This window comes from Arachis hypogaea, chromosome 14 (genome assembly GCF_003086295.3).
Source record: "Arachis hypogaea cultivar Tifrunner chromosome 14, arahy.Tifrunner.gnm2.J5K5, whole genome shotgun sequence".
Lineage (NCBI taxonomy): Eukaryota > Viridiplantae > Streptophyta > Magnoliopsida > Fabales > Fabaceae > Arachis > Arachis hypogaea.
The window spans coordinates 49,783,737-49,803,401 of NC_092049.1; the positions used below are offsets into that span (position 1 = coordinate 49,783,737).

The following is a 19,665-nucleotide window of genomic DNA, read 5'->3' on the forward strand; positions in this document are numbered from 1 at the left end:
GAAATTATTTTGTTAGAAATAAATAAATAGATTCGGAGATAGTTTTATTTCGAATCAATTAATATTTTTAAGTAATCTAATTATAATGGAATATTTTGTATAATTTTAATAATTGAAAAATAAAAAAAAAGAATTGTATAATTTAATTTAAGTAACTATTATTCTGAAAAAAAAAAGTTACGATTTATTTTATTAATTTGATATCTTATTTTATAAATTAATTAATTAATAGTAATTAAATTAGTTTTATTAATATTTGGAGTTTAAGTTGATTAATATTCTTATGTAATTTTTATAATTGGTTATTTCATATGCTTTGGAAATAAAATTTAGTAAATAGAAGTATTATATAATTTAATTTAAGTAATTTCTATTATGAATGAATTATGGTTTATTTTATTAGTTTGAGTTTTAGAGATTAATTTATTAGGAATGATTAAATAGATTTTTATAAATACTTAAAGTTTAAGTAATTTTATTATAATTAGATATTTTGTACATTGAAATTAAAATTTTGGTGATAGAAAAATAATAAAAAGTTATATCATTTAATTTGAATAATTAGTATTGAGTTTAAACTGTATTTTATAAAAATGTGATTAATATGTTTATTTTATAATTTAAATTAGAAATAATTAATTTCACTTAGCAATATGTTGATAAATAATGTTCTTATATATTTTTAATAGAGTATATTTAATTTTAAAATTACTTTACTCTTCAATTTTATCAAAATATCTATTCATATCTATCTATATTCTTTTATAAAATCCTAATTTTAACCCTAATATCACAAATTCCTAATTTATAACCTAAATTCCTAAATCTACAATCAGAAAGGGAAAGAAAGGGCACGGGGAGCTTAAGGGGGGAAAACAGAAGGGAAGAAAGAAGGAAATAGAGAGCAGAGGGAGAGGGTGACGGAACAGAGAAGAAGAGGGAGAAGTGGATCGTCATCGAGGAGGGAGGAGATTGCCGCCGTCGTGAGCCATCACTGCGCGCTGCCGTCGAGTACACGGACCAGAGGGAGACGTGAGCAGTGACTGAGAGGAAGCTCCGTCCTCGTCGCTGTTCCATAGTCGCTGTTGAAGCCAACCTCGTTGTCGTCGAATCGTTGCTGCTGAACCGCTGCTGTGCCGCCATCAAGTCTGAGTTGAGGAAAGGAGACGTGGAGTCGGCGTCGCCTAGAGAGAAACGCGAATGGCGAGGCGAAGCAGAACGCATGGTGGGAAGGTTTTCCTTGCCACTGCCGCCGCCGGAATCATGAACCAAGGTGGAGGAGAAGGCCGTCTTCCCCGTTGCTGCTATAATCGTCCGTGCTGCTGCCGGTGCTTCCTTGTTCTGTTATTCCTTTCTAATTTTTGTAAGACATTCTTGTTCTGAACCTCCACTTGATGTTCTTGTTTATTCCACTTCCATTTTATTAGCCTTACTCTTGTTCCAATTTAATTTAGCCCCTGTTCCACCCCTGAATTTCCAGAATTATTACTCTACCCAATATGAATTCATTGTTTTGCTCACTGTCGTGGCCAACTCGCATTGCTGCTGCCCTGTCAAAGCTGTTGTGAGTGTTGCTAATAGTGGCGGATAAGGGATGAAGGAGCTGCTGCATTTTGGGTGCAGCCCAACCAGTCATCACGCCACAATTCCGTCTTCGGTTTCGATTTCTATGAAATTCGACATTGAGGTAGGGGGTTTAAAACGATTTCAATTTAAGAATGCCTACAAGGTTTATTGAATAACTGCAAATAGATTTAATAGCTGTGAGTAATTGATTGATTATGTAATTAATGAATTGTGGCTGAAATTGTGATTGGAATGGTTGAGATTGTGATTTGGAATTGTTGATTTGTGATATTGATTGATTATGTGGATTGGGAATTGCTTGATGACTAATTGTTGAGAATTTCTGAATTTTAATGGGTTATGTTGGATTTGTTTCCGTTGAGTTGTTATTTGGTATATTGTAATGTTAATGAACTTGGTTGGTGGTTGATTTGGGATTGATTATGAGGGGTTTTGAAGGGTTGGATTTTGAATACTAAATAGATTGCTGAAAAACTGATTTTTGAAATTAAAAGGTGACTTTGGAAGTGAATCAGTTATTCAACGATAATCGAAATGATATAAGAGCAAAGGCTGAGTAAATTATAATAAAAGTTGTTGTTGGGACTCAATTTTGAGAAGTTTGAATTAATTATAGAACTAGTTATGATTTTTCACAGTTAAAATGTAAAACTTGATTTTCTGCATTATTTTTAAAGGAAGCCGGAAACTTTGAAAAACTATAACTATTTCTGGGATTATCGGAATTGTGTGGGACCAAGTCCGGATTGAGTTTGGGGATATAGGGAACTGGACTGATAAATTTGAGACTTTTTCACTAAGTTTATGATTTATGGTGAATTTTTGAATCATGGATATCAAAACTGGTTTTTCTGCAGAACGTTTAACGCAGCAGCAACTTGATTCCTCTATTGGAAATTCTGCAGTTTGAATTTTGAAATAGAACCAATTTTAAATAAAACTTTATTTCTATTATTTTAATGCCGTAAAATTTCAGAACAATTGGACTTGTAGTTTTAAAGATATGAATTTTTGAAGGATGATGCATTATGCAGAAAAAGCCAGATTCTGTTTCCTTAAATTAGTAACTTTGGGAGTTTATAACTTTTGATCCTGGATAGATATTGAGATGCAACCAATTGGAGGTGAAAATTAAGTATGTTTAGTATATGTTACTTAAATTTCAGGATTTTCCATGTTTTAATAAGTGAGTTATGGGCTTCGAAGAGGTTGTGTTTAATGATTTGTAAAACAGAATTCTGCAGAAAATTACCTAACTTCCGAGCTACGTAACTCCTTCATTAAAAATGGTATGACCCTGGAACCAATTGAGAAAGAAATTTGGATGAGTTATGTTTAACCACATTAATTTTGAAGGTAGTTGGATTTAATTTGGATTTTATATGAAATTTCAAATGTTGTATGGTGCTGCGGTCTTCTGGTTTTAAAACACTGCAGAACAGTCACGGCTTTGCTTATATTCCCGAAGTTATAGTTAGCAAAAAATTATGATTTTTGATTTAATAGAAAGCTTAATCCGAGACGGTCGCATGGATATAAAGTTTGCGCAATTCCAAATTCATTTGGTATTTTAAAAACAAAATGAAAATCAGGCTGCCAAGTTGTGTTGGTAATTATTTTGGATATGGAATTTAAGAAATAGATTTTCTATTATCAAATGTTTTTGAAAATATATTGCTGTGGCAAATGCTGAAAGAGGCTGATGAACTATTGAGAAAGAAGGAACCCGTAAGGGTGGATAAGTCCTATTTTTAAAGGAGATTATGTCCAAATTTTTATAAAAAATATAAGGACTTAGTCAAAATAAATATTCAAGGCTTATTTAATAATAATAACTTCAATGATTCTTTTAAGAAAAGAATATTTGATCTATGAGATTGTTGGCAAGGGCGTGGGTCTAGTCCCGCTTGCGAATTTGTAATTATGGAAGAAAAAGGAAAGAGTAAAGTACTTATTGTATGATTATCTGTTGCTTGAGGCAACCCAAGAGATATTATTTGTTTGTTTGTTGCTTGAAGCAACCCAAGAGATGTTTGTTTGTTGCTTGAGGCAACCCAAGAGATATTGTTTGCTTATTCGTTGCTGAATGCAACCTAAGAGATAATATTTATTATCTGTTGCTTTAAGCAACAAAAGAGTTTCTGTAGGTAAACTTGGATACCTACAGCAATTTTCCGTTCCCAAGAGTATATTTCCTGCGAGTAGAAAGCAGAGGCTGTCTCAATAGAGCTGCTAATAATTATATGCGCATTTATTTGAACGGAAGATCGTATCCGGGAAATCGTGAACTCGTGACCGGATAAATGTCGGGAATGCAGGTGCTAACTGACACATGAGCTCATGGCCTGTACTAGGACTAGACATTCATCATATGCATCTATGTGACATTGTTTGGGTGTGCATATTGTAATTGGTTTGCCTAAATGAATAATTCTGTTAACTGTTAATTGCTATATTTGATATAATTGCTCTTGATTGTGTTTGAACCTCATTACTTGTGTTTGAAATTGATTGGCTGGATTGTGGTGAATTAGGTGTTGGTTGAATTGCTTGGGCCTGAGGCCATGACTGGTTTGTGTTGGAAGTCTAGTTCTGTATAAAGTATTTGACTGGTTCAGCATAGACTTAATGAACCTATGCTTGGAGCAGGATGATCATTTATACCGCGTAGGTAACTTCTTTTATGTTATGGTCTAGTAAGGTATGAAAAATCAAACTGGTTCAGCATAGACTTAATGAACCTATGACTGGGACAGGTTGGTCATTCATACAGTCTAGGAAACTTTTAAAAGTTTTACAAGAAAAATATGGATTTAGGATATTGAGTAATTAACTAATGCTTTTAAAGAAAGTTAGTTTCCTTTTAGATGTCTATGAATGCAGTTAACTATTTGCGCTTTATTCTTTACTTTCACGGCATTCTCTACCTCTACTGAGAACATGTGGTTTGGTTCTCACCCCCAAATTTTTCACCCTTTCAGTGCCACAGGTTTGAAGACACAATTTGAAGCTGCGAGCGATTAGTAGGCTTTCTTTATGATTTTGATTGCTTTCATAGAGTCCCCTCGCTCTTGTCCTTTGAGGTTTTATTTTAATAGAGGGGTAGGTTTAGTATATTGTATTTGAGATTTATTTGGTCTCTTTTGTATAAGAATTATTATCAATAATATTTATGTGATTATTATTATTTGTGAATGTTTGAATTATGACTTTAATGAATAAAAAAACAAAATTTTCTGGAATTTTCTTAAAACTGAAACGCGAACTCGATACAAAGGCTCGATATTTAAGTAGTTAATACTAGAGGAGGTTACGTAATGTTCTTTCTAGTGGAAATACCCTGACTTAAGCAAGGTATTTTGCTGGACGGGACATTACATCTTCACCACTCACTTCCATCCACTATTCCCCAAAAACCCATCATAAAACCCCACCTACCTCACCATTCAAATTCAAAACATTTCCCTCCCACACCCAACCCCCTCTTACACGAATTCCCTCTCTCTCTTACCCTATAAATACCCCTCCTTACCACCTTCAATTTCACACATCATAAACACTTAAACCCCCCTGGCCAAATCCAAAACACCCCTCTACCTCCTTCATTTCTTCTTTTTCTCCTACTTTCTTTCTTCTTTTGCTCGAGGACGAGCAAACCTTTTAAGTTTGGTGTGGGAAAAAGTTCTACTTTTTGTTTTTCCATAACCATTAATGGCACCTAAGGCCAGAGAAACCTCTACAAAGAGGAAAGGGAAAGCAATTGCTTCCACCTCCGAGTCATGGGAGATGGAGAGATTCATCTCAAAGGTCCATCAAGACCACTTCTATAAAATTGTGGCCAAGAAAAGGGTGATCCCCGAAGTCCCCTTCATGCTCAAAAAGAGTAAATATCTGGAGATCCGACGTGAGGTTCGGAGAAGAGGTTGGGAAGCTCTCACCAACCCCATCCAACAAGTCAGAATCTTAATGGTTCAAGAGTTCTATGCTAATGCATGGATCACTAAGAACCATGATCAAAGTATGAACCCGAACCCAAAGAATTGGCTCACAATGGTTCGGGGGAAATATTTGGATTTCAGTCCAGAAACTGTGAAGTTGGCATTCAACTTGCCAATAATGAGAGGAGATTCTCATCCTTTCACTAGAAGAGTTAACTTTGATCAAAGGTTGGACCAAGTCCTCACGGACATTTGTGTGGAAGGAGCACAATAGAAGAGAGACTCAAAAGGTAAGCCGATTCAATTGAGAAGGCCTGACCTCATACCCGTGGCTAGGGGATGGTTGGAGTTCATCCAATGCTCTATCATTCCTACTAGCAACCGGTCCGAAGTAACTGTGGATCGGGCTATCATGATCTATAGTATCATGATTGGAGAGGAAGTTGAAGTTCATGAGATCATACCTCTAGAATTATACAAGGTGGCTGACAAGCCCTCCACTTTGGCAAGGTTAGCCTTTCCTCATCTCATCTGTAACCTATGCAATTCAGTAGTAATTGTCATAGAAGAAGATATCCTCATTGAAGAGGACAAACGCATCACTAAAAAGAGGTTGGAGAAAACAAGAGAGCCCACTCATGGACCTCAACAAGAGCATAAGGAAGTCCCTCATCAAGAAATCCCTGAGATGCCTCAAGGGATGCATTTTCCTCCACAAAGCTATTGGGAGCAACTCAACACCCCTTTAGGAGATTTGAGTTCCAATATGGAGAAACTAAGGATGGAGCACCAAGAGCACTCCATTGTCCTCCATGAAATCAGAGACGACCAAAGAGTCATGAGAGAGGAGCAACAAAGGCAAGGAAGAGATATTGAGAAGATAAAGCACTCCATAGGATCTTCAAGAGGAAGAACTAGCCGCCGTCACTACAGTGGACTCGTTCTTTAATCTCCTTGTTCTTATTTTTCTATTTTTCGGTTTTTATGCTTTATGTTTTGTCTATGTTTTTGTCTTTATTACATGATCATTAGTGTCTAGTGTCTATGTCTTAAAGCTATGAATGCTCTATGAATCCTTTACCTTTCTTAAATGAAAAATATTTTCTAAAAAAGAAAAAGAAGTACATGAATTTTGAATTCTATCTTGAAAATAGTTTAATTATTTTGATGTGGTGGCAACACTTTTTGTTTTCTAAATGAATGCTTGAACAGTGCATATTTTTTATAGTGAAGTTTATGAATGTTAAAATTGTTAGCTCTTGAGAGAATAATGAAAAAGAAGAAATGTTATTGATAATCTAAAAAACCATAAAATTGATTCTTGAAGCAAGAAAAAGCAGTGAAAAGCAAAAGCTTGCGAAAAAAAAGCAAAAAATAAAGAAAAAAAGAAAGAAAAAGAAAAAGCAAGCAGAAAAAGCTAGTAACCCTTTAAACTAAAAGGCAAGGGTAAAAAAGATCCAAGGCTTTGAGCATTAATGGATAAGAGGGCCAAAAGGAATAAAATCCTGGCCTAAGCGGCTAAATCAAGCTGTCCCTAACCATGTGCTTGTGTCATGAAGGTCTAAGTGAAAAGCTTAAGACTGAGTGGTTAAAGTCATGGTCCAAAGCAAAAAGAGTGTGCTTAAGAGCTCTGGGCACCTCTAACTGGGGACTCTAGCAAAGCTGAGTCACAATCTGAAAAGGTTCACCCAGTTATGTGTTTGTGGCATTTTTGTATCCGGTGGTAATGCTGGAAAACAAAATGCTTAGGTCACGACCAAGACTCATAAAGTAGCTGTGTTCAAGAATCAACATACTGAACTATGAGAATCAATAACACTATCTGAATTTTTAGTTCCTATGGATGCAAATCATTCTGAACTTCAAAGGATAAAGTGAGATGCCAAAACTATTCAGAAGCAAAAACCTACTAGCCCTGCTCATCTAATTAAAACTAATCTTCATTGATAATTTTTGAATTTATTTTATTTTCTCTTCTTTTTATCCTATTTTGTTTTTAGTTTCTTGGGAATAAGCAACAATTTAAGTTTGGTGTTGTGATGAGCGGATAATTTATACCCTTTTTGGCATTGTTTTTACATAGTTTTTAGTATGTTTTAGTTACTTTCTATGATATTTTTATTAGTTTTTAACTCTAGAATTGGCCTATGGACGTGTAAAGCTCAATGCTCAGCCAAGCACACACCAAGTGGGCCCTATAAGTGGATTTCTGTACTTAGTTAATTATTATCTGTAATCCCTAGTAACCAGTTTAGTATAAATAGCACTTTTTACTACTGTATTCGCATCCCTGGATGTTTAGTCCTTAGACTTTGATGATTGGAAACCCTATTTTCACTTTTATATTACATTTGGGAGGCCGGCCATTCGGCCATGCCTAGACCTTTTTCTTGTGTATTTTCTACAGTGGAGTTTCTACACCTCATAGATTAAGATGCGGAGCTCTGTTGTTCTTCATGGATTAATCTAAGTACTATTGTGTCTCTTTCAATTCACGCTTACTTCTTCTCCAAGATATACTCTCGTACTTAATTCAGCTAAGTCAGAATGAAGGAGTGACCCGTGACAGTCACCCACTATCTTCGTTACTCGCTTAGCCAAGATTCGCGTGCCTGACAACCAGAAGCGGTCTACATGATGTTCAACGTAGTCATTGGACGACAGCCAGAGTATATTTTCTTGGGTCTCTAATCCACGGACTGAGTCCGTGAGATTAGAACCTTCGTGGTAGAGGCTGGAAACAATTGGCAGCATTCCTGAGATCCGGAAAGTCTAAACCTTGTCTGTGGTATTCCGAGTAGGATCTGGGAAAGGATGACTGTGACGAGCTTCAAACTCGCGAATGTTGGGCACAATGACAGTGTGCAAAAGGATAGAGATATCCTATTCTGACGCTAGTGAGAACCGACAGATGATTAGCCGTGCGGTAGCTATACCTGGTATTTTTCATCCGAGACGAGAAATTCGACATTTGATTAGCCGTGCAGAAATCGTACCTGGTATTTTTCATCCGAGAGGATCATACAGCTTGCCATGGAAGGGAGCACTCATGGTTGGATGAAGACAATAAGAAAGCAGAGTGGTGCACAAATTATGAATCACACTTTTCACAACTCGTACCACTGACCAGCAAGTGCACTGGGTCGTCCAAGTAATACCTTACGTGAGTAAGGGTCGAATCCCACGGAGATTGTTGGTTTGAAGCAATCTATGGTTATCTTGTAAATCTTAGTCAGGAAGTCAATTATGTTTATCAGTTGAATTGCAAATAAACAATAAAGCATGGATTAAAGGTTACTTGTTATGCAGTAATGGAGAGTATGTTGGAGTTTTGGAGATGCTTTGTCTTCTGAATCTCTGCTTTCCTCTGTCTTCTTGTTCACGCACGCACGTCTTCCTATGGCAAGCTGTGTGTTGGTGGATCACCGTTGTCAATGGCTACCTTCCATCATTCCAGTGAAAACTACGCTCACGCGCTCTGTCACAGCACGGCTAATCACCGGTTGGTTCTCGATCCAGTTGGAATAGGATTTACTATCCTTTTACAATCCTTGAATCCTACTCGGAATACCACAGACAAGGTTTAGACTTTCCGGATTCTCATGAATGCCGCCATCAGTTCTAGCTTATACCACGGAGATTCTGATTAAGGAATCTAAGAGATACTCATTCAATCATATATAGAACGGAGGTGGTTGTCAGGCACACGTTCATGATTTGAAGAAGGTGATGAGTGTCACAGATCATCACCTCCATCACTGTTAAGCGCGAATGAACATCTTAGATAGGAACAAGCGTGTTTGAATGGAAAACAGAAATACTTGCATTAATTCATCGAGACACAGCAGAGCTCCTCACCCCCAACAATGGAGTTTAGAGACTCATGCCGTCAGAGAATACAAAGTTCAGATCTAAAATGTCATGAGAGATACAAAATAAGTCTTTAAAAGTTGTTTAAATACTAAACTAGTAGCCTAGGGTTACAAAATATGAGTGGACTATGATGGATGATGCAGAGATCCACTTCTGGGGCCCACTTAGTGTGTGTTGGGCTGAGACTTAAGCAATTCACGTGCAGAGGCCATTTGTGGAGTTGAACGCCAGTTTTTATGCCAGTTTGGGCGTTCAACTCCAGCTTTTGATCCTTTTCTGGCGCTGGACGCCAGAATTGGGCAGAGAACTGGCGTTGAACGCCAGTTTACGTAGTCTATCCTTGTGCAAAGTATGGACTATTATATATTGCTAGAAAGCCCTGGATGTCTACTTTCCAAATAAATTGGAAGGATGCCATTTTGAGTTCTGTAGCTCCAGAAAATCCACTTTGAGTGAAGGGAGGTCAGAATCCAACAGCATCAGCAGTCCTTTTTCAGCCTGAATCAGATTTTTGCTCAGCTCCTTCAATTTCAGCCAGAAAAATACCTGAAATTACAGAAAAGCACACAACTCATAGTAAAGTCCAAAAAATATGAATTTTTCCTAAAAACTAATAAAAATAGACAAAAAACTAACTAAAACATACTCAAAACTATATGAAATTATCCCCAAAAAGCGTATAAAATATCCGCTTATCACAACACCAAACTTAAACTGTTGCTTGTCCTCAAGCAACTAGATAAATAAAATAGAAGACTAATAGGTTGAGAAGCAATAATATCTCAGAGTTTTTGATTGAAGCTCAGATTCTAATTAGATGAGTGGGACTAGTAGCTTTTTGCTTCTGAACAGTTTTGGCATCTCACTTTATCCATTAAAGCTCAGAGTGATTGGCATCTATAGGAACTTAGAATTCAGATAATGTTATTGATTCTCTTAGTTCAGTGTGATGATTCTTGAACACAGCTTCTTTATGAGTCTTGGCTGTGGCCCTAAGCACTTTGTTTTCCAGTATTACCACCGGATACATAAATGCCACAGACACATAACTGGATGAACCTTTTCAGATTGTGACTCAGCTTTGCTAAAGTCCCCAATTAGAGGTGTCCAGAGTTCTTAAGGACACTCTTCTTTTTGCTTTGGACCTTGACTTTAACCGCTCAGTCTCAAGTTTTCACTTGACACCTTCACGCCACAAGCACATGGTTAGGGACAGCTTGGTTTAGCCGCTTAGACCAGGATTTTAGTCCTTTAGGCCCTCCTATCCACTGATGCTCAAAGCCTTGGGATCCTTTTCAATTGCCCTTGCCTTTTGGTTTTAAGGGTCATTGGCTTTTTCTGCTTGCTTTTTCTCTCTCTCTTTTTTTTTTTTTTCTGCAAGCTTTGTTCTTTGATGCTTTTTCTTGCTTCAAGAATCATTTTCATGATTTTTCAGACTATCAATAACATGTCTCATGTTCATCATTCTTTCAAGAGCCAACATATTTAACAGTCTTAAACAGCAAATTCAAAAGACATATGCACTGTTCAAGCATTCATTCAGAAGATAGAAAGCATTGCCACCACATTTAACTAATTAGAATTTCTCTTATTAAACTCGAAATTTTATTGCCTCTTATTCAAAAGATCTACTACTTTATTCATGTTTGCTGATGATGAGAAAAATAAACTATAGCTTAATTGGAGATAAAATCAAAATAGAGACTAATTACTATTATATGACTTCTAAGGTAAACTTTTATAAGGACACTGTCACAGAGTTAAGGTAGAAATTGGAAATTAACAACCTTTATTCTGGGGGCACGGGGGTTCCTCTGATCCTTGGGGTGCTTGGTCCTACAAGAGAAGACTTTTGGCGCTTCAGTTCCCTTAAGTCACGCCCCTGCTCCTCTTGTTCTTTAAACCTATAGGTCAGCATTTGACTGTGTTCCTTCTGTTCTTTTATTATTTGCTCCATAGCTTCCCGTATCTTGGTAACGGACGTCTCAAGATACTCCCAGTATTCAGCTTGAGGGATCTCTGGGAGGAATTCCTGTGCTCTCTTCTTGATGGGATCCTCCTGTGCTTCTTGTTTTTCCATTGATGCTTTGGTGATTGGCTTTTCAATTAGGATATATTCAGTTATTCCCATCCTTATTCCAGCGTCCTTGCAGAGCAGAGAAATCACGCTTGGATAAGCCAACCTGGCCTCTTTTGAATTTTTGTTGGCAATCTTGTAGAGTTCAGTTGAAATCAGCTGATGAACCTCCACTTCCTTCCCCATCATGATGCAATGGATCATCACTGCTCTTTTAACTGTGACTTCAGAGCAGTTGCTAGTGGGCAACAGAGAACGCCCAATGAAGTCCAGCCATCCTCTGGCGACTGGTTTGAGATCCTCTCTCTTGAGTTGATTTGGGACACCCTTTGTGTTGGTGGTCCACCTGGCTCCAGGGATACATATGTCCTCTAGAATCTTATCCAGATCAATGTCTGCTCTCATCATCCTCCTATTGAAGGAGTCTGGATCATCCTTTAGTTGAGGTAGCTTTAAGATCTCTCTGATCTTGTCAGGGGTGGTATGAACAATCTTCCCTCTGACCATGGTCCGAAATTCATAGAAGGCAGTTCCAGATAGTTTTTGCTTGTCAGTCTGCCACATATTAGCATAGAACTCCTGGACCATGTTCCTTTCCACTTTCGTTTCAGGATTAGCTAGGACTTCCCAATTCCTGATTCGAATTTGCTCCTGGATCTCCGGATATTCATCTTCTTTCAGATCGAATCTAACTTCCGGGATCACTGATCTCAGACCCATTACTTTAAGATAATGGTCTGAATGTTCTTTAGATAAGAACTTCCCTTGATTCCAAAGTGTTTTTGGAACGCTCTCTTTCTTGCCTCTTGGAGTGGGTTGTTTTCCTTTAGGAGCCATGATCTTAGTGATCTCGGATAAACACACCAAACTTAGAGGTTTGCTTGTCCTCAAGCAAAAGAAAAGAAAGGAGAGGGATAGAAGGAGAGCTAGGTGCAATTGTTGATGGAGGAGGAGGGAGGCCAAACCCAAATTTAAAGGGATGGGGGGGTGGGTTATCGAAAAATTGGAAAAGATAAGATAAAAAGATTGAGTTGAAAAAGATAAGATAGAAGATATAGTTTAATTTTGATAAGATATGATAGATTTTTGAAAAAGATAAATCTGAATTTTGAAAAAGATAATATGGAGATTTGAAAAAGATATGGATTAGTTGAAAAGATTTTTGAGTGAAAAAGATAGATTTGTTTTCAGAAAAGATTTGAAAAGAGTTGGATTGAATTTGGAAAGATGGATTTTTAGAAATTAAGGATTTTAGAAATCAGGGTTCTTGACATGTTCATGTAAAAATCATGCATTGAAGCATAAAATTTGAAATTAAAATGGAAATACGTGTGGAAAAAAATGAATTTGGCTCCTCCCTGCCTTCCTGGCGTTTGAACGCCCAAACACTGCCTGTTTTGGGCATTCAGCGCCCAATTGCTGCTCTCCTGGGCGTTCAACGCCTAGCTACTGCCATTACTGGCGTTCAACGCCCAGTGGGTGCCCCTTTCTGGCGTTGAACGCCCAGCTGCTACCATCACTGGCGTTCAGCGCCCAGTGGATGCCCATTTTGGGCGTTGAACTCCCAAAATGCACTTTTACTGGCGTTTTCTTGCCAGTGAGATCTTTTTCTCTGTTTTGTGTGCCGAGGTCTTCTGTAAATGATTATTTACCTTGTTATCAATGAACTCTATATAAACAAATAAAAATAAAAATAGAAATAGGGCAAAAATGCTTAGAGGATTGTTGCCTCAAGGCTGGGTTGCCTCCCAGCAAGCGCTTCTTTATTGTCTTTAGCTGGACCTTGCTGAGTTTTTAATCTAGCTTCAGCCTTGAGCATTCTTGCTCAATGTTGCCTTCAAGATAATGCTTGATTCTCTGTCCATTGACAATGAACTTCTTATCAGAATCAATATCTTGAAGCTCCACATAACCATATGGTGACACACTTGTAATCACGTATGGTCCCCTCCACCAGGATTTCAGTTTCCCGGGGAATAGCCTGAGTCTAGAGTTAAACAACAGGACCTTCTGTCCTGATTCAAAGATTCTAGATGACAGCTTTCTGTCATGCCATTTTTTTGATTTTTCTTTATAAAGCTTGGCATTTTCGAAAGCTGTGAATCTGAATTCCTCTAGCTCATTTAGCTGGAGCAATCATTTTTCTCCTGCTAATTTGGCATCAAAGTTTAGGAATCTGATTACCCAGTAGGCCTTATGTTCCAGTTCCATGGGCAGGTGACATGCCTTACCATACACGAGTTGGTATGGAGATGTCCCTATGGGGGTCTTGAATGCTGTCCTGTAAGCCCACAGAGCATCATCCAGGCTCCGTGCCCAATCCTTTCTACGGATATTTACTGTCCGTTCCAGGATTCTCTTTAATTCTCTGTTAGAGACTTCAGCTTGCCCATTGGTTTGTGGATGATATGGAGTGGCCACCTTGTGGCGAATTCCATACCGAACCATGGCAAAGTAAAGCTGTTTATTGCAGAAGTGAGTTCCCCCATCTCTGATTAGCACTCTAGGGACACCAAACCTGCTAAAGATATGTTTCTGGAGGAACTTCAGCACTGTTTTAGTATCATTGGTGGGTGTGGCAATAGCCTCAACCCATTTTGATACATAGTCAACTGCCACCAGAATATAAGTGTTTGAGTATGATGGTGGGAAAGGTCCCATGAAGTCAATTCCCCATACGTCAAACAACTCAATTTCCAAGATTCCTTGTTGAGGCATGGCGTAACCATGAGGCAGGTTACCAGCTCTTTGGCAACTGTCACAATTACGTACAAACTCTCGGGAATCTTTATAGAGTGTGGGCCAATAGAAGCCACATTGGAGAACCTTGGTGGCTGTTCGCTCACCTCCGAAATGGCCTCCATATTGAGATCCGTGGCAATGCCACAGGATCCTCTGTGCTTCTTCTCTAGGCACACACCTACGGATAATTCCGTCTGCACATCTCTTAAAGAGATAAGGTTCATCCCACAAGTAGTACTTTGCATCAGTAATTAATTTATTCTTTTGTGTCCTGTTGTACTCCTTGGGTATGAACCTTGCAGCTTTATAGTTTGCAATATCGGCAAACCATGGTGCTTCCTGAATGGCGAATAAATGCTCATCAGGAAACGTCTCAGAGATCTCAAGAGAAGGGAGGGACGTCCCTTCCACTGGCTCAATCTGGGACAGATGATCAGCCACTTGGTTCTCTGTCCCTTTTCTGTCTCTTATTTCTATATCAAACTCTTGCAGAAGCAATACCCATCTGATGAGCCTGGGTTTTGAATCCTGTTTTGTGAGTTGATATTTAAGAGCAGCATGGTCAGTATACACAATCACTTTTGATCCTACTAAGTATGATTTGAACTTGTCAATGGCGTAAACCACTGCAAGTAGTTCTTTTTCTGTGGTTGTGTAATTTTTCTGGGCATCATTTAGAATGCGACTGGCATAATAAATGACATACAGAAGCTTGTCATGCCTCTGTCCCAATACTGCACCAATGGCATGATCACTGGCATCACACATTAGCTCAAATGGTAATGTCCAGTCTGGTGCAGAAATGACTGGTGCTGTGACCAGCTTAGCTTTCAGCGTTTCAAACGCCTGCAGGCACTTTGTGTCAAACACAAATGGCGTGTCAGCAGCTAGCAGATTTCTTAGAGGTTTTGCGATTTTTGAAAAATCCTTTATAAACCTCCTATAGAATCCTGCGTGCCCCAGAAAGCTTCTGATTGCCTTAACATTGGCAGGTGGTGGTAATTTTTCAATTACCTCTATTTTTGCTTGATCCACCTCTATTCCCTTGTTTGAGATTTTATGCCCAAGAACAATTCCTTCAGTCACCATGAAGTGACACTTTTCCCAGTTTAAAACTAGGTTGGTTTCTTGGCATCTTTTTAGAACAAGTTTCAGGTGATCAAGACAGGAGCTGAATGAGTCTCCATATACTGAGAAGTCATCCATGAAGACTTCTAGAAATTTTTCCACCATGTCAGAGAAAATAGAGAGCATGCATCTCTGGAAGGTTGCAGGCGCATTACATAGCCCAAAGGGCATCCTTCTATAAGCAAACACTCTGGATGGACATGTGAATGCTGTTTTCTCTTGATCCTGGGGATCCACTGCAATCTGGTTATAGCCTGAATAGCCATCCAAAAAGCAGTAATAATCATGACCTGCTAGTCTTTCTAGCATCTGGTCTATGAATGGTAAAGGAAAATAATCCTTTCTGGTGGCTGTATTGAGCCTTCTGTAGTCAATACACATGCACCACCCTGTAACTGTTCTTGTAGGAACCAGTTCATTTTTTTCATTATGAATCACTGTCATGCCTCCCTTTTTTGGGACGACTTGAACAGGGCTCACCCAGGGGCTATCAGAAATGGGATAAATAATCCTAGCCTCTAGTAATTTGGTGACCTCTTTCTGCACCACTTCCTTCATGGCTGGATTTAGCCGCCTCTGTGGTTGAACCACTGGTTTGGCATTATCCTCCAATAGGATTTTGTGCATGCATCTAGCTGGGCTTATGCCCTTAAGGTTACCTACGGACCACCCAAGAGCTGTCTTGTGTGTCCTTAGCACTTGAATAAGTGCTTCCTCTTCCTGTGAACTTAGAGCAGAGCTTATGATCACTGGAAAAGTATCACCTTCTCCTAGAAATGCATATTTCAAGGATGGTGGTAATGGCTTGAGCTCGGGTTTAGGAGGTTTCTCCTCTTTTAGAAGAAATTTCAGAGGCTCTTTTATGTCCTCTGAATCCTCCAAATCAGGCTGAACATCTTTAAAGATGTCTTCCAACTCTGATTTGAGACTCTCAACCATGTTGATCTCTTCTACCAAGGAGTCAATAAGATCAACTTTCATGCAGTCTGTTGATGTGTCTGGATGTTGCATGGCTTTGACAGCGTTCAACTTGAACTCATCATCATTGACTCTCAGGGTTATTTCCCCCTGTTGGACGTCAATAAGGGATCGTCCAGTTGCTAGGAAGGGTCTTCCTAGAATGAGAGTAGCACTCTTGTGCTCCTCCATTTCCAGCACAACAAAGTCAGTGGGAAAGGCGAATGGCCCAACCCTGACAATCATGTCTTCAATCACGCCTGATGGGTATTTAGTGGAGCCATCAGCAAGTTGAAGACATATCCGGGTTGGTTTAACTTCTTCAGTTAAACCAAGCTTTCTGATAGTGGATGCAGGTATTAGGTTGATGCTTGCCCCAAGATCGCATAAAGCTGTCTTGGTGCAATCACCTTCTAATATGCATGGTATCAGAAAACTCCCAGGGTCTTTAAGCTTTTCAGGAAAGCTTTTCAGAATGATTGCACTACATTCTTCAATGAGGAGAACTCTTTCTGTTTCTCTCCACTCCTTTTTATGACTCAAGATCTCTTTCATGAACTTGGCATAAGAAGGTATTTGCTCAAGTGCCTCTGCAAATGGAATCTTTATTTCAAGAGTCCTTAGATAATCTGCAAAGCGAGCAGATTGCTTATCCTGCTCCTCTTTCCGGAGTTTTTGAGGATAAGGTATCTTGGCTTTATATTCCTCAACCTTAGTGGTTAAAGAAGCCTTTTTAGAGGGGTTGTTATCAGCACTTGTGTGTGTCTGATCCCTCACTGGCAATTGAGTGCCAGAGTCAGAAGCTGGAGTGAAACTGGACGCCAGCTCCTTGTCTGCTTCTGGCGTCTGAACGCCAGAACTGTGCCCATTTTGGGCATTCAACGCTGGATTCTGCCCTATTTGGGTGTTCAACGCCAGATTCTTGCCCATTTCTGGCGTTGAACGCCAATCCTGCCTTGTTTCTGGCGTTGAACGCCAATCCTGCCTTGTTTCTTGCATTGAACGCCAGTTTTGGGCATAGTCTGGGCGTTCAGCGCCAGCCTTCCACCAATTCTCTGGTGTTTTAGCGCCAGAATTATTTTTCCCTGGGCTCTTACTGTCCTCGGGTGAATCTTTGGTGGGTTGCTCATTTCTTGACTTTTTGATGCCTTGAGGTGGGGTATTTAATGTTTTCCCAGTTCTTAACTGAACTGCTTGGCATTCTTCTGCTATTTGCCTTGATAACTGCTGCTTTGTTTGCTTAAACTGTTCGTCCATATGTATATTAGCTATCCTTGTCTCTTGTAGCCTGTCCTTGAATTCAGCTAGCTGCTTTGTTAGAAAATTCAATTGCTGATTGAATTCAGCAGCTTGTTTTACAGTACTGAATTCAGCAGTTACTGTGTTAACCTCTTCATTCATGGAAGGGTTGCTGCTTAGGTACAGATGCTGATTCCTGGCAACTGTATCAATGAGCTCTTGAGCCTCTTCAATTGTCTTTCTCATGTGGATAGATCCACCAGCTGAGTAATCTAGAGACATCTGAGCTCCTTCTGCAAGCCCATAGTAGAAGATGTCTAACTGAACCCACTCTAAAAATATTTCAGAGGGGCATTTTCGTAGCATCTCTCTGTATCTCTCCCAGGCATCATAAAGAGATTCATTATCTCATTTTTTAAAGCCTTGGATGTCCAGCCTTAGCTGTGTCATCCTTTTTGGAGGGAAATATTGATTCAGGAATTTTTCTGTTAGCTATTTCCATGTCCTTATGCTGGCCTTAGGTTGGTTATTCAACCACCTCTTAGCTTGATCTTTTGCAGCAAATGGAAACAGTAATAGTCTTTAGACATCCTGATCTATTTCTTTATCATGTACTGTGTCAGCAATTTGTAAAAACTGTGCCAGAAACTCTGTAGGTTCTTCCTGTGGAAGACCGGAATACTGGCAACTTTGCTGCACCATGATAATGAGCTGAGGATTCAACTCAAAGCTACTGACTCCAATGGAGGGTATGCAGATACTACTCCCATATGAAGCAGTAGAGGGGTTAGAATATGACCCCAGAGTCCTCCTGGACTGTTCATTTCCGCTTAGGTCCATGATGGAGAAAGGGAGATGATGTAAAATAGAAAAATTATTTTTATTCATTTATTTATATATTTATTTCGAAAATAAAATAAATTGAAATAAAATAAATAAAAATTGAGTGAATATTTTCGAAAAACTGAGGAGAGAGAAAGTGGTTAGGAAGTTTTGAAAAGGATATGACGATTTTGAAAAAAAAAAGTTTTAAATTTTGAAATAAAAATCTAAATTTTAGAAATATATTTCGAAAATTTGTTTCTAAAATAGAGAGAAAAGATATTTTTGATTTTTTAGAGGAAAGAGAAAAACAATAAAATAGCACAAGATTTAAAATTTTTAGATCTAATGCTCGCTATTTTCGAAATTTTTAAAAAACCAAACCAAAATTTTCGAAAATCAAAGGGAAATCAACAAGAAAACACAAAACTTAAAGTTTGGCACAAAATTTAATAGAGAAAATATTATTTATGAAAAAAAGGTTTTAAAAAGAGTGTACCAAACTGCCACGGGCTTAGACTAACACTCTAACCAATTGGGCAGTAAATGTAACACTTGTTTTAAAGAAGGATATTTTTAACCAAGAACAATAATAAGAGACTCTAAACCAAAAAGAAAAGTTTTCCTAATCTAAGCAACAAAATAGTCAGTCAGTTGTTCAAACACAAACAATCCCCGGCAACGGCGCCAAAAACTTGGTGCACAAATTATGAATCACACTTTTCACAACTCGTACCACTGACCAGCAAGTGCACTGGATCGTCCAAGTAATACCTCACGTGAGTAAGGGTCGAATCCCACGGAGATTGTTGGTTTGAAGCAATCTATGGTTATCTTGTAAATCTTAGTCAGGAAGTCAATTATGTTTATCAGTTGAATTGCAAATAAACAATAGAGCATGGATTAAAGGTTACTTGTTATGCAGTAATGGAGAGTATGTTGGAGTTTTGGAGATGCTTTGTCTTCTGAATCTCTGCTTTCCTCTGTCTTCTTGTTCACGCACGCACGTCCTCCTTTGGCAAGCTGTGTGTTGGTGGATCACCGTTGTCAATGGCTACCTTCCATCCTTCCAGTGAAAACTACGCTCACGCGCTTTGTCACAGCACAGCTAATCACCGGTTGGTTCTCGATCCAGTTGGAATAGGATTTACTATCCTTTTGCGTCTGTCACTAACGCCCAGCCTTCAGGAGTTTGAAACTCGTCATAGTCATTCAATCCTTGAATCCTACTCGGAATACCACAGACAAGGTTTAGACTTTCCGGATTCTCATGAATGCCGCCATCAGTTCTAGCTTATACCA

The 19,665-nt window shown here is 38.6% G+C and overlaps 1 long non-coding RNA gene across 1 annotated transcript; it reads left to right on the top strand.

Moving 5' to 3' along the window:
• Positions 1–794: 794 nt before the first annotated feature.
• On the top strand, positions 795–4,829 carry LOC140178290 (uncharacterized). The gene is made up of 3 exons (XR_011870898.1): positions 795–1,363; positions 1,481–1,687; positions 4,569–4,829. It is a non-coding gene; the product is annotated as an uncharacterized lncRNA (long non-coding RNA).
• Positions 4,830–19,665: the final 14,836 nt, after the last annotated feature.